Source organism: Anser anser (assembly GCF_964211835.1).
Source record: "Anser anser genome assembly, chromosome: 2".
Classification (NCBI taxonomy): Eukaryota; Metazoa; Chordata; class Aves; order Anseriformes; family Anatidae; genus Anser; species Anser anser.
In genome coordinates this window covers 86,890,617-86,904,183 of record NC_139721.1, presented here as the reverse complement: position 1 = coordinate 86,904,183, position 13,567 = coordinate 86,890,617, and the positions used below count along the sequence as shown (strand labels likewise).

Sequence of the window (13,567 nt, the reverse complement as noted above, 5' to 3'; positions counted from 1 at the left end):
CAGAAAAATAAATCTCTTAAATAATGGAAGATGAATGTTGTGGAATGGCTTTCTCATTTTATACTCCAATGCACAAAGTAAGAAATATATTCATTAGAAACTGAAAAGGAAAGATGAAATTTTTCTTTCACTTGACTATTCTCAAAGTAATTGTTTTTATTTAAACCAACATCACATGCACAGTCTTAAGAAACTGCAGTTGTACTTGGTCTATAATCTTCAAGGAAGAAAAGTATCACCTTTTATTGATTTTCTTCTCTAGCAGCGTAGAGAAAGATGGATCAAACATAAAATTGGAGTTGCAAGCTTAAGTTTCTTTTATTTGATCATTTCTAATAATAGTATTGTAATACTATTGTATTAGTACTACTGTATTGTTACTTACTACCAACTGCATTACTGATACTATTGGATTACCCTATTATTGCAATACTATGATAGTTAAAATCTGAGAGACCATTAACCTGAGAATCTCACTTTAAATAACAAGTGAAACTAAAGAGTCGACTGAGCAAAAGTTATGACTGAATTAAAACAGAAGTATAGCAAGAAAATTCTTGAATGAATGAAAATCATGTGGGAATAGAACATGTATAAATGCAAAAAAAAAAATCTATTTTCAAGACTTGTTAGAAAGTTTCCCCAAAAGACTTCTTTCAATTTAAAAAAATAATTAAAAAAACCTTGAGATTAACGCAAATGTTTCCAAAAGTAGTTTCCAATTTCACTTTTAGAATGTGTGCAAAGAACATCTCAATATACTGTTATTTTAAAAGTGGCACAAAGTTATCAATATACACATCTATTTCCTCAAAGATGTAACATTATGAGTAAGAAGCAATGAACACTGCACTTCATAACCACCAAACAGCCCACTCGTTTCAGAAACTGGTGATATTTACTAGATGTAATTTCTCTAAGGCAGAAGTCCTACACTGGGAAAAAATGAAGGCAGCTCTGCATTTTCCTGTTCATGCTATCTTCTTCTGAAAGAAAATCTGCTCTCTAAGCACTTCACAACTTCTTGTCATTAAAGCAAACATGAAATACTGGCTTATTTTCTTCTCCGTCAAGTTCACAGCTCTTCTAAATGATACTGAAAGCTGTTTCCTCTCTCTGGGCTGATTAGGCGATTCACTGAAAACAAACAGGACAGCCTAGGTACCATTCCAATGCCATCATAAATAAGTACAGCCTATCAGAAAGATCTTGATCTGTTTGATTACATCAGTTAAGCAAATCCAGTTCTAAACACACCAATGTCAACTTGTTTAATGTCCGTATTATAGCATCCCTCACAATACTTTGCTGCTACACAATACCTCACAATCTTTAGCTGCTTCTCAGTTAGTCAATACTAATAAACTACCTTCTCTGTCGAAAGGGATATCTCCTATGCAGTTATCTCACAAGCTTAAAAATAAACATTAAAAAAAGCATTGAAATTTGTGCCAAAGTTTGAGGGTTTAGGGCAGTTCATAATAAATGCACAACAGATAAGTTAGATAGAAGGTAGACGCTTTAGACAACACTCTTCACTCAAGAAGTATCTAGCAAGCAATCTAATTTTCATATGATACCATTAAGCATGGAAAAGCAAGCTTGCTAATGAGAAACGCATAGATAATTTCCAGGGGAGAAATGAGGAAAAAAGTAAAATGAGAAGCACCACTGAATGACTAAAGTTTAAAAATGAAACAAACCAAAAACAAACAAAAATTTAAAAGAGAAAACATAACCTCAGTTATGTCTTGAAACCAATACAGAAAATTTAGAAGAGCTTTTTCCCCCAGAGATAGATTACGAGAAGGATAATGAATGTAATTACACCACCTTATCATCTAACCAAGTACTCCATTTTCTAAGATGCAATACAGAGTTGTGCATATTGAAGGATAGCTCTAAATTTCAAATCTGTGATGCAGGTAAGTAAAAGTACACAAGGTGTGAAGAATATACCCTCAATTAAGCTACAAATGATACACAGTTGGCAAATTAACAGCTGCAGCTGAAATGGTACAGAGCATGATTTTACTTAGTCTTCCAGATGAATCATACTTGTAATAAAACCAGCTGCAGCAATTGTTGAGCTTTGTCAGCAGAGTTTTTATTTTGTAGTACACATAACTATAAACCCAAATTTATAGTGCTTTCAGCAAGGAGTGTGTGTTCATATATGCTCGGCTGACATTAACAAGAGTAAAATACAAGTACTAATTAATTAATTGAATAAAGTCACTGCCACATAAAATTCAGAAGAGTGTTAACCCCAGTAGTTCTACATTCTGAAGTCTCACAAAGGAAGCATTAATGTCTGCAGTATACAATGGACTGAAATTCAAGTAACAATGTGACCTTTAAAAAAAAGATATTCAACATATTCTCAAGAATTAGTATAACTTATCTGATTAAATGTATGGCTGAGTCAGAGCAGAACTGATGGATTGCCTTCCCTAGATCATTACACAGAGGGAAAAATAAAGGAAAAAAAAAGTAGTCTTCCAGGCAAGAAACTTTTTAGAAACATCCTGTGCTAGAAAACATCACTTAAAAAAACCATGCAAGTAAACTTATAAATATTTTTTTATGCAGTGCCATTTCTTCTCATAGGCAGCAGCAGACTGCACACACATAGCAGCCTTCCTTCCCCCCACAACAACTCTAATGTGGAGCATTACTCAAATAATAGTAAAAATTGTCATTATGTTTAGTGTTGCTGCTTTGCCCAGTTTGGATCACTGAAATTTTGTAACCTACCACTGAAGAACACTTCTTGAGAAACTGTTGAGAATTAACGCTTCATCATTTTATTCCCAATTTTGAGATGAAAGAAAGAAAATGCTAAAGCCTACTTTTGGAAAATATGTCTATTTTTCATTTCCAATTAAAACCAGGCTTTGTTGGTAGATCCCAGCTCTTTACCTGCTTAAACAGAAACAAAATTGGTTTCCACACTGAGGTGAACATTGCTATGCCAAAGCCCATTAGATACAATACAAGAACACAAGATTAATATATGTAAAAACTCTTCATACAGTCTCGTGTAACAAATGCTGGCTATATTTTATTTCTATTGAACAATGAAGTTAATTTCTAATTTCAGTTTTGAATAATTTATCTTTTTAGGGAAAAGAAAAAAAAAATATAGTTTACTGAAATTCTTAGATATTAAGATTGATTTAAAGTGCAACCTCAAAACAATTTTCAGAACTGGTATCACCACTTATTTAACATAGCTGTTGCAGTTTTCTGTTTGAAGGTTTATCTAGTGTGTTTTCCACACACTTAAGAAGTTTCTTATTCTTCTAGCCAAAAATCTCAAGGTTGAAAGAAATAACATATCCTTAAAACCGTTACTTGGTCCCAATTTTTAACCTCTTTAATATAAGTGTTTTCCAGTTATTAAAACTGGTTATTTTAACAAATGCTCCATTCACATAACTGTCTTTTTGCACATTAGCATTTCTTACATACATCCAAAGATACCAACAATCTACATCTACAGAAGAGATCAATCTAAAGACTATATATTTTTACCTGTTCATCATAGATGCCAACAGCCGCTTATAATATACATCCAAAACCACACACAGCAAGCTGAGACCTAATCTAGAATTCTCCCAGAAAGTTTGAGGCCACCACAGGGCAACCTCAAACCAGAAACCTCCCTGTGTAGGACAAGGGGGAGGGGTGTTGCAACAGCTGCTGCTGTAACCCATCACAAGGGGTTTCATTAACAGATTAATTCACATGAGGGCTAAACTACGACTAAAATCAATCTGAACTTAGTCATAAAAAGAAGAAAGAAAAAAAAAAAAACTTCTCAACCTAAACTAAATCCCTGATAAATGAATAAAAATCTTTCTTACACATTCAGATATTTTAAGATGACATGACTATGAAAGAAATTTTCTTTCTATAGACGAGTGTGACTTGCTTTCTTCCACTTTTGAAGTAATTCCCCCTTGACAGCTTACCACAGCTGAAGCTGTTTTTCTAAGCATAAGGAACAGAATTTTTCAATCTTTGTTAAAGGTAAGTAACTTGTGAACCAGAACAGGATTACCATTCCTATCACTTCGTTGGGAGAAATTCCAAATAATTTCTTTAGATATAACTTCAAAACTTCATTGCTTCTAGCTTCATCACATGTAGACTTTTTGAACATCTCCTAAGCAACCTCCTCCCTTTCTTGGTAGCAATTTCTCTTCAAAAAGATATTTTCTTATTCCAGCAGCTTCATTTTCTGAAAGAAGTGATACTGCAATTCTTTCAAATCAACAGTGTTGTGCATCATAGGCTTCTACAGTAACTAGTGTTAAACTTTTCCTCTGCCTACATTTTTATCTGCTTAATACAAAGAACAACCAAGTATTAACAAGTAAGAAATGGCATACTTAAATGTTTCTGACTGTGTTCATAAAACAGAATCATAGGGATTTCAAAAGTTCTTGATTTCTTTTTGCAAAGGAAATGCCACTACTGACAGAGAAGGAAAGCTCCATATTTTAGTTAAAGAGAGACACAAGATACCTAACAGAGACAGGGTCAAGACTTTGAAGACTGTTTTTGATCAAACATGCAAAATATCCATTGTCTTGTATGACTCTCCTTAGCCAGTTATAATCTTTTACTGTCTACATACAGTCAGCTGGAATAGCCTGGGAATTCCTGAGTGAGCAGCAAAACTAAAGAAAATAACTAAAAACTTTCCACTTCCTCCCATATGCAGATAACAGGAATTTCAGACATTGTCTAAGACAGCACTAAGTAATTGTGTGTATAAAGTAGTGTAGTGTAGTGACTATGGAAAATAAAGAATATGTTGAATATGAAGAATCTTGTCTCAAGCCAATATAAATTACTTTGATACACTACAAACTCTCTCTTGTGATCTACCATCAATCTTTTAAGATCCACTTCTATAACTGTTGGTACTGATAGCATCAAGCCATTATATACTAGTAGAGGCTTCATTTAGCAATCACATTATTTGTTCTGATACATAATCTGAAATTCTACAGAAATGACATGGCTACACAAAAGCTGATAGACAAACTCATATCGTTATGGAGAAACCAGATACCCCAATGAAGGTCATTCTTCACTTTGTTATTCTGATATGAATTGACCAGAAAACTAGTAAACTTCTAGAAGTGTTTTAAGACACATTAATAATGATTTGGGATAGAAATATGAATGTGTCATTTGTTCTGTATACATAAGAACTACAGGTTACTGTATCTGGCTGTGTCCTCAGAGCACTCTTCCTTCTGCTGTGTTCACTATCAGTTTTCATCTTATTCACAGCTTTCATTAGAGATTTTATCTTAAAGAAAGGATGAAGTATCCCAGCAAAGAAGGAAAAAAATCAATAACATCATACAGAACATTGGTGATCTCTCATCTAGAATATTTTGTACAGCTTTGGTCATTCTGCTCAATAAAGCTGCTTTTCAACTGAAATAAGAGCAAAGAAAAGCTAGTAATGTATTAATGGTATTGCAAGGACTCTTTCATGCAAGAAAACTAAAGGAGTTGAACAAAATAATGACCAAGAGGAAAATGACTGCTCTCTAGAAATTCATTAGATGACACAGACTGGCGATGGAAAAGAATTATGCAAAGTAAAAGACAAGAAAGACAGTTAAAGGTAGTTTTCCCTCTCATAGCCCCAGTAGTTAAGAGACAAATCAGCGATGCAGATCAACAGGAAGAACAAGAGAAGGGCATGCATCACAAATATCTTAAAAGCAACAACAACAAATCAGCAAAACAAGACAAAACAAGTAAAAACAAACAAATAAAAAAGAACAGCCAAAAGAACAGTCCAGAAAATCTACAGGCTGTGAACCTCACTTTGGTGGAGTGGCTCAAAGGGAAACTTTACTGTGCTCTACACCTACCTTAAAGGAAGCTATAGTGAGGTGGGGATCAGTTTCTTCTCCCAAGCACTAATTGATATGATGCAGAAATGGCCTTAAATTGTGCCAGGGGAGCTTTAAGAAAAAATTCTTCACTGAAAGGGTTGTGAGGCATTGGGAAAGGCTGCCCACGGAAGTGGTTTAGTCACTATCCTTAGAGGCCTTCCAAAAACATGTAGATATGGTGCTTAGTGACATGGTTTAGTGGTGGACTTGGCAGTGCTAGGTTAAAGGTTGGACCAGATGATTTTAGAGGTCTTTTCCAACCTAAACGATTCTATGATTCTATAAATTACAACTGATAGCATTATTGTAATTGAATTAATAGTAATTTCCTTATTAGACTAAAATTAGACTAAAAATAAATTTTTGGCTTTGCATATAAGCTATCTGCTTTCTGCTATAGCTCAACAAGATTTTGAGTGAAACTAATTGAAGGGAATTCAAGCAAGACAATTTGTAACGTGGATGCAACAAATTAGTAATGATTTTACACTTATCATTTTCACTTCCCACTCCATTGTCTTCTTTCAGAGATAATATGAATAATTAAACTACGTAATAACATGACAATACTGAAATGCTTTATCTGTATCCGATAATTTGTCCTTTTATCTTATGTTACTTGCCTATATCAATGGTCTTCTAATGAAGACCCTTTTCTTCTGGTAAACTAAGGACATATTTGATTCGTGGTTGCTTGAAATAAACAAATTAATTGAAATACTTTTTAAATTTTGATCATTACTAACTGTCTTATTATACAGTCCCTCTTTTACATATTTGTTCCAAAGCTTTTCCAACTGCTTAGGGAACAAATATGTGCTTAAACTGGGAGGTTGGAATTTGGTTTGAAAACTGGCAGGAACTCATGACTTACACATGGGAGGAATACTGCTAAGCTGAATGGCAGTATCTTGAAAACTGGTAGAGGCATCCAAACATTGTTGAGTTCAGAAATCATCAGACATGCAGCAAGGAACCTCTGCCTGACAGCAGCAAGAAATTGTCTGTGAGGTGACTGGAACACTGCTGAGGACAGCTGTGGTCAGCTGGAGTTGCTGCACATCCAAAGGGTCAGGCAACTTTCAGAAAAGCCAGATTGTGGTCCAGGAGTTCCTCCTCCCTCTTCACCATTAGCATCTGAAACACCATTTTAACAAAACTACATTTTTCACTGGGGGAGAATCCTGTCTCCTCACACTAATTAAAAACAAAACAACAAAAACAAAAAACAAACAAAACCAAAACACACACACAAAAACAAACAAACAAACAATCAAGCCTTAGTAATGTCTAACAGCCACAAAAAACAATCCAAAACATACCGCTCAAATGAAATTATGAAAACACTCATGAAGATTCTTTCAGGCATATTTCAGTGTCAAGGGAAAAAAGTTCATAAAATTTCACAGCCTGAAGAAATGATTAATGTTTAGAAATCATTCCACTTTACTAAGACACAACTTGTCAATTCTGTGCTCCATAATGAAGAGTTTTCGTGTGAGAACTGGGCTGTTCAAATTATAGGACTGTACCCCTCTGAGATCTCAGAAGCAACAGCCAAAGGATGTGTCATTTCACTAGCCAATTCTTCAGCAATGGCAATTGTTGGCCATACTGAGGATACATAATATCCAGCCTCACTCCCCCATCACCACAGAGAGAATCACAGAAACCCAGATGTTTAGCAGGTGTTCATCAACATTCCTCTGAAACTGCATTTACAGTTAAACAGCAAAAATATTTAAGCCACATCAAGTCATCATGCTAAAGCAAAAAACTCTGCTTTACATTTGCAAGGCCTTACTACAATTTATCTTCTTCAAATAGAGGGAAGCAGCATTGAAACAGGTGCATAATAAAGTAGCTGTGATCTGTTATTTATAGCACACCAATACTGCAGTCCCTTGAAATCATAAGATAAAAACTTTCTTTAAAGCAGAAAATCAGACTTTAATTATAGAATGAAATTACTGGTGAACGATGAATTAAATAAAAGCGGGAGACGGATGATGGGAGTGAAAAACAACTAACACTTTGCTTATACATTCAACTTAAATAAACTCCATTATCCCATAATCTAAGAACCTTCTAAATTGCTGACTCATAATCAAATTTTTTTTTTTTTTTGAGATTGGCCTGTTTTAGAAACTTCAATAAACTTGCATCTAAAGGAAATTTAAGTTGAAAACATATCTGCAACTAAAGTACCACTGCCCCTTAGAAGTTAAGGCTCTTTCAGTTATGTTGAACTGGGCAGCTAATTTTATTATATGTACCTGTAGTAGGCTGGAGATCTAAAAGCAGTTTGGCCTGCAACTTTGTTTTCCATTGTCCAAATATAAATATATTTTTTCCCTTTAGATGGCATTTGATTTCTTTCCTTCATGGAGGTATTTCTTTCTTCCTCAGCTATTCCTTTCATAGCTTTAAAAAGCTGGGTCCTAAAGTTTACATTTCTCCTCCGCCTTTTTTAGTTTGTGTTGGCAATGTGCACACCTAAATTAAGCATGCCCAAAACCAGACAAATTCTCTTTTAATTTCTACTTTTCAAGTATATATCATAGAAAAGGAGATTGTATTATTGACTGGACCAGATGGCAGTCTATCTTGCCTTCTTAATATATTAATATTTATTACAATTAAAAATGAGGACAATCTCAGTAATTCTTTGTATTTCACACATTGCAACAAGAACAGGTCATCATTTGCCATTATTTTCACAAACAAACATAGCTTTTAGAAAATAAAATGCAAACTTTTAATTTAGAGAAGTTATCTTCAGTATAAATCATAAAACAAAACAAAACAAAACAAAACAAAACACTTTGTGATTGTTTTTAACTGTGGTATGCCACAACAATTTTAGTTTAGTTTTAATTCCATATTCAGAACTCTCAAGAATATGGAGGTAGTTAGAAAGGAAAGCTTGCAGGTTTGCAAGTTCATATTTAAGATACCTTATCCTACCTGAAATGTCATAAGTAATAGGATGCTTTTATGACTAACAATATTCTCATTATTCTTCATTTATGGTTCCACTGAAATAGTCATCTTCATTTTTTTTCTTTAATGGAAACAATAGTGCTTATCACATTTTCTCTGCTCCAGTGAATAGCCCTTTGATGTAAGTTAGTTCAGATGAAAGTTCTTCTTTTTAGTGGCTTGACTTTAGGATAATTTACTTTTACAATGATTACTTTTATTGAAGAATGTTCAACCAGCATCTCTTTCATGCTGAAGTGTAACTGCAGGAGTAAAAAGTAATATATAAAAAGTGCATGAAAGGGAAAAAACAAACTTAACTGATGAAAATAGTGTCTCCTGAACTGGCATTCCGGCCATTCAGTGGTACATGTAAGATGTTTCAATAAAATGGAAGGTGAAGGACAGCTCAGTTGTGCTGCTGTGTTTGCAATAAGCAACTCTTTCCTACATGCAGACTCATGTTCAACAGGAGTTCTGCTCCAGTATGTCCTACCATTACATACTACATGTGATCACAAATCATGCTGAGATCTCATTGAGCTTAAACTTTCTTTTGAACCTGTACCAAGATAATTCTAATCCTAAATTAACTGGAAGCCAAAGAAACTGATGAGGTAGACAAAATATATCCATTTTACAACTTAACAGTTAAGTGACTACATCCTATAACAGTATTTATTTGCTTTATTTGTCTAAATCTTTTCAATACCTTTTGAACTTGAACATTAGTTTAAATAGATCTTGTCTTGACTCAGGAAACCCCTAAATATACTGTGGTAAAACTATTTTTACCTTTATTTGAACCACTAAGTCTTCTATGCAGATCTCCACTTTAAATACAATATCTGTCCTCTGAGCAATACAATCAGGAATTATTCCAATGCTTTTCTGCTTTTGTTGCAATCTTTTAACTAGAACGACAATCTAATTGTAATAAAAATTATGAAGATACATACCAGGAACATAAGGGTCTCAAGACCCAATCTTCACATGTGAAACACTCAGAGAAGGATAGATTAACTTAGGCACAAGCCAGAAGTCCCAAACGTATTTGATTGCTCTTCCCTTCGATGACTAAACAAATTTTTATGCTTTCATTGTGTGTGTCTTGGCCCTTTACATAAAGCTTTCAGAACTCACATATTTTTATTTGTCTGTTATGATTTAGTGTTCAAGAACGATGTTTGGGTGAAAACACATAAATTTTAATAGAAAAGTAGGTAGCAAAGTTAAGTTGTTTTCATATGCTTTGCTTGAAATTCACAAGAGAGTATTGTTACACACACATACACTCATGTTGACCTCTTATGAAAATGTTTACTTATGCAGAGTCCACATAGAACAGGCTAAACTGCTCTTCTGCTGGTAACACTGGCAGCAGGAATTTCAGTAAGTAGGGTACTCTGCTACTCAGTGAAACTCACTATGAAATAAAATTAACCACATCATCAGTAGAGAGAATTTAATCTCAAATACATGTGCCAGATACTTACAGACGTGTATACATGCTCTGGATTTATTTACTCCCTATGACAGTGAGTACACAGCATACAAGAGAAAAACACAACTATTCACACCTGAGGAAATGCTATGATGCAAATTTCTACTTAAGAGTTAATGAAAAAAAAAATCTTGCTTTTTCTCTTAAATAAAAATATGGAATGAAAGAAAACATCCATTCACTTTTATCTGGGTTATCACAGTATCACAGATTTCTAGGTTGGAAGAGACCTCAAGATCATCGAGTCCAACCTCCGACCTAACACTAAGTACTCCACTAAACCATATCGCTAAGCTCTACATCTAAACGTCTTTTAAAGACCTCCAGGGATGGTGACTCCACCACCTCCCTGGGCAGCCCGTTCCAATGCTTAATAACCCTTTCGGTAAAGAAGTACTTCCTAACATCCAACCTAAAACTCCTCTGTCGCAACTTTCGCCCATTCCCCCTCGTCCTGTCACCAGGCACGTAGGAGAACAGACCAACCCCCACCTCTTTACAGCCTCCTTTAAGGTAACTGTAGAGAGCGATAAGGTCGCCCCTGAGCCTCCTCTTCTCCAGGCTGAACAAGCCCAGCTCCCTCAGCCGCTCCTCGTAAGACTTGCTCTCCAGACCCCTCACAAGCTTGGTCGCCCTTCTCTGGACTCCCTCGAGCACGTCCATGTCCTTCCTGTAGCGAGGGGCCCAAAACTGAACACAGTACTCAAGGTGCGGCCTCACCAGAGCCGAGTACAGGGGCACAATCACTTCCCTAGACCTGCTGGCCACACTGCTTCTTATGCAGGCCAGGATGCTGTTGGCCTTCTTGGAATAATGGAATATGGATTGATATGGAATGAAAATATGGAATGAAAGAAAACATCCATTCACTTTTATCTGGGTTACTCGCTTCTCTCTCTGTCAATGCTCACTTTAAGACGCAAGACCTTTCCAGCAGATTTATTTTCATTCAGTAACACCTTTCCAAATACATTGTGTGGGAGTTCTGCAAAACTATACAGATCTTTCTTCCTTGATTTATACTTACTGAATGTTCATTCCTTAGAAATATTTATCTCAAAGCAAAAAAGGAAGTCTATACAAATTTGATAAAGTACTCATACAACACACATTTACGTCAAGAACTAGAAACTGCATTTTATGAGAAGCTGGAGTCCTAACTACTACTTCTGTTATAAATATATCATTTTACCTTTTAAAATATTTATCAACTTCATAACATTGTTTATTTATACCTCTATTCTATTAATGATACTAACGTTAGATCATCCTAAATAACTGCAATATGCTAAACTATACACATCGAACCCTGCAATCTATAAAATGGGTTTAACAATCTCACAAGAGCAGGTCAGTTTCATACTGGTTTTATCCCAGTTTTATGAAGTGGCAATTGAAATAACTGAAACAATGAAGCCACTCCAGCAAACAAAAAATAATCTTGATACCACTAATATAATTTTCAGTGCCACAAGATGTTTTGGCAGCCGAAAGTAGGCATGGGATCAAATTCATCAAGGCAAAGCTGGCAGTGACTATTAACATGACAGTCCTTTTTTTTTTTCTTAAAAAAACAACAAAGTGTGGAGTTCAGAAGTTGGGAGGGAGGATGTGTGAGGAATAACCCCCTGTTCATACTCTTTTCCATAACCATTACCTACTTGTCATTGCTAGAGATACATTCGTTACCTATGCATAACATTACTTTGAGAGTGGTTGGCCTGTCTTATGCTGTAATCCTTCCCCTGTGTTTATGTCCTCTTACTTTCTTACAGATGTTATTCAGCAAAGCCTTTCTTCTATGTGCTCAATTCATAGTGATAAAACCTGGCATTGCAATAATACATTTTCATTTAAGTTTCGAAGGGTATTTCCACGCCAAAGGAAGAGAGGCAGCTCTGCTACATTTTAACCCCACAAACTGAAGTCCAGTGTAGCGCCACTTAAGTGTATATAAAACCCAGGTTAACATAAGTCATATTTGCATAACTACAGTTCCCATTACACAAGATAGACATGCTGAAACTGTAGTTTAACCTTAAACAGACCTTAGATGCATATTTGTATATGCATTCACAGGTCTACGTGTAAATAAATCATATTTTTTTAAAGGAAAAAAAAACAGCTTTTGATGACTTAAATCACAAATGTCTTTTTCCTCAGTGCAAAGTTAAAACCAATTACAAAAATTGGTTTTATCTAAGATTAAACCAATACTTATTATTTAAGAATATCTTCTCCGATTTTCAATATATCCAGTTTTTCAATTGTTTTCAGGGACTTCCTTCTCTGTCCTAACCCCTTTTCTGAAGTAAAAGGGGGAGAGGGGGGAGAGGTCATACACTGATGAATACAAGAAAAAAAAAATATCTTTAGCTGGACAAAAATAATCCCATATTTGTAAGTGAAAAACTGTGCTGTCTGAAAGAAAGAAAAAACAAGCAAACAAACAAACAAAAAACTCCTTTTCTCTTAGGCAAAAAACTGACTTGCAAATAGTTTCAGAACAGCCATCCCCCTTCAGACCCCTGAAACTCTGTGGACATAACCGCCAACACTGAAATGATGTATTCCCACCCTTTGTGATAGAATAAACAACCTCATTAATCGAAGTAACTAATTATACTGATCAAATTTAAGTTCAGTCTCACAGGTAATTCCATTTTACTGCTTTGGTTTCGTAGCAGTTAAACATGGACTGTGGTTTGAATGGAATTTTTCCACTGGAAGATAAACAGAAAATGAATTCATCCATTAAGCTGAAATTCCTTATGAGAGGTTTTCCTTCTCAGTCATGATCTTTCCCTTATTTTACAGTTTTAAGACTAAAAACACGACAGGTAAATCTCTCCTTTTTAAACTTCTGAAGGATAGACAGTATGATTTTAGGAGCCATGCTTAAACAAAGGAAAGGAGAGACACTTGCACTTTTGTACAGATTATTCACAACAACAGAGCCTTACGGAGAACAGACCAGTTATTATCCAAGCTGCCAACATCTCATCCTACAGCAAAGTGGGAAACCAGCTTCATCCTACTCTGCCAGAGATGTTGCAAAGAGGAACATGTTCACAAAGAATCAGCCTGTGACTCAGTCAACGGATATATCTTTTTCTTTTTTTTTCTTTTTTTTTCTTTTTTTTCTTTTTTT

The 13,567-nt window shown here is 35.0% G+C and overlaps 1 protein-coding gene across 14 annotated transcripts in view; it reads right to left on the bottom strand.

Moving 5' to 3' along the window:
• The window catches only part of CDH18 (cadherin 18), a 543,479-nt gene that overhangs the window by 342,309 nt on the left and 187,603 nt on the right, over positions 1-13,567 (bottom strand). For 10 of the 14 annotated variants that reach the window (XM_083824911.1, XM_083824906.1, XM_083824885.1 and 7 more), the window contains exon 1: positions 3,538-3,819. The exons of 3 other annotated variants lie outside the window; for them this stretch is intronic. The gene's annotated coding sequence lies outside the window, so the exon portion shown is untranslated. Of the gene's footprint in view, positions 1-3,537; positions 3,820-13,567 lie in introns of those variants that run through there. One more of the 14 variants, XM_083824901.1, reaches the window with a different exon arrangement.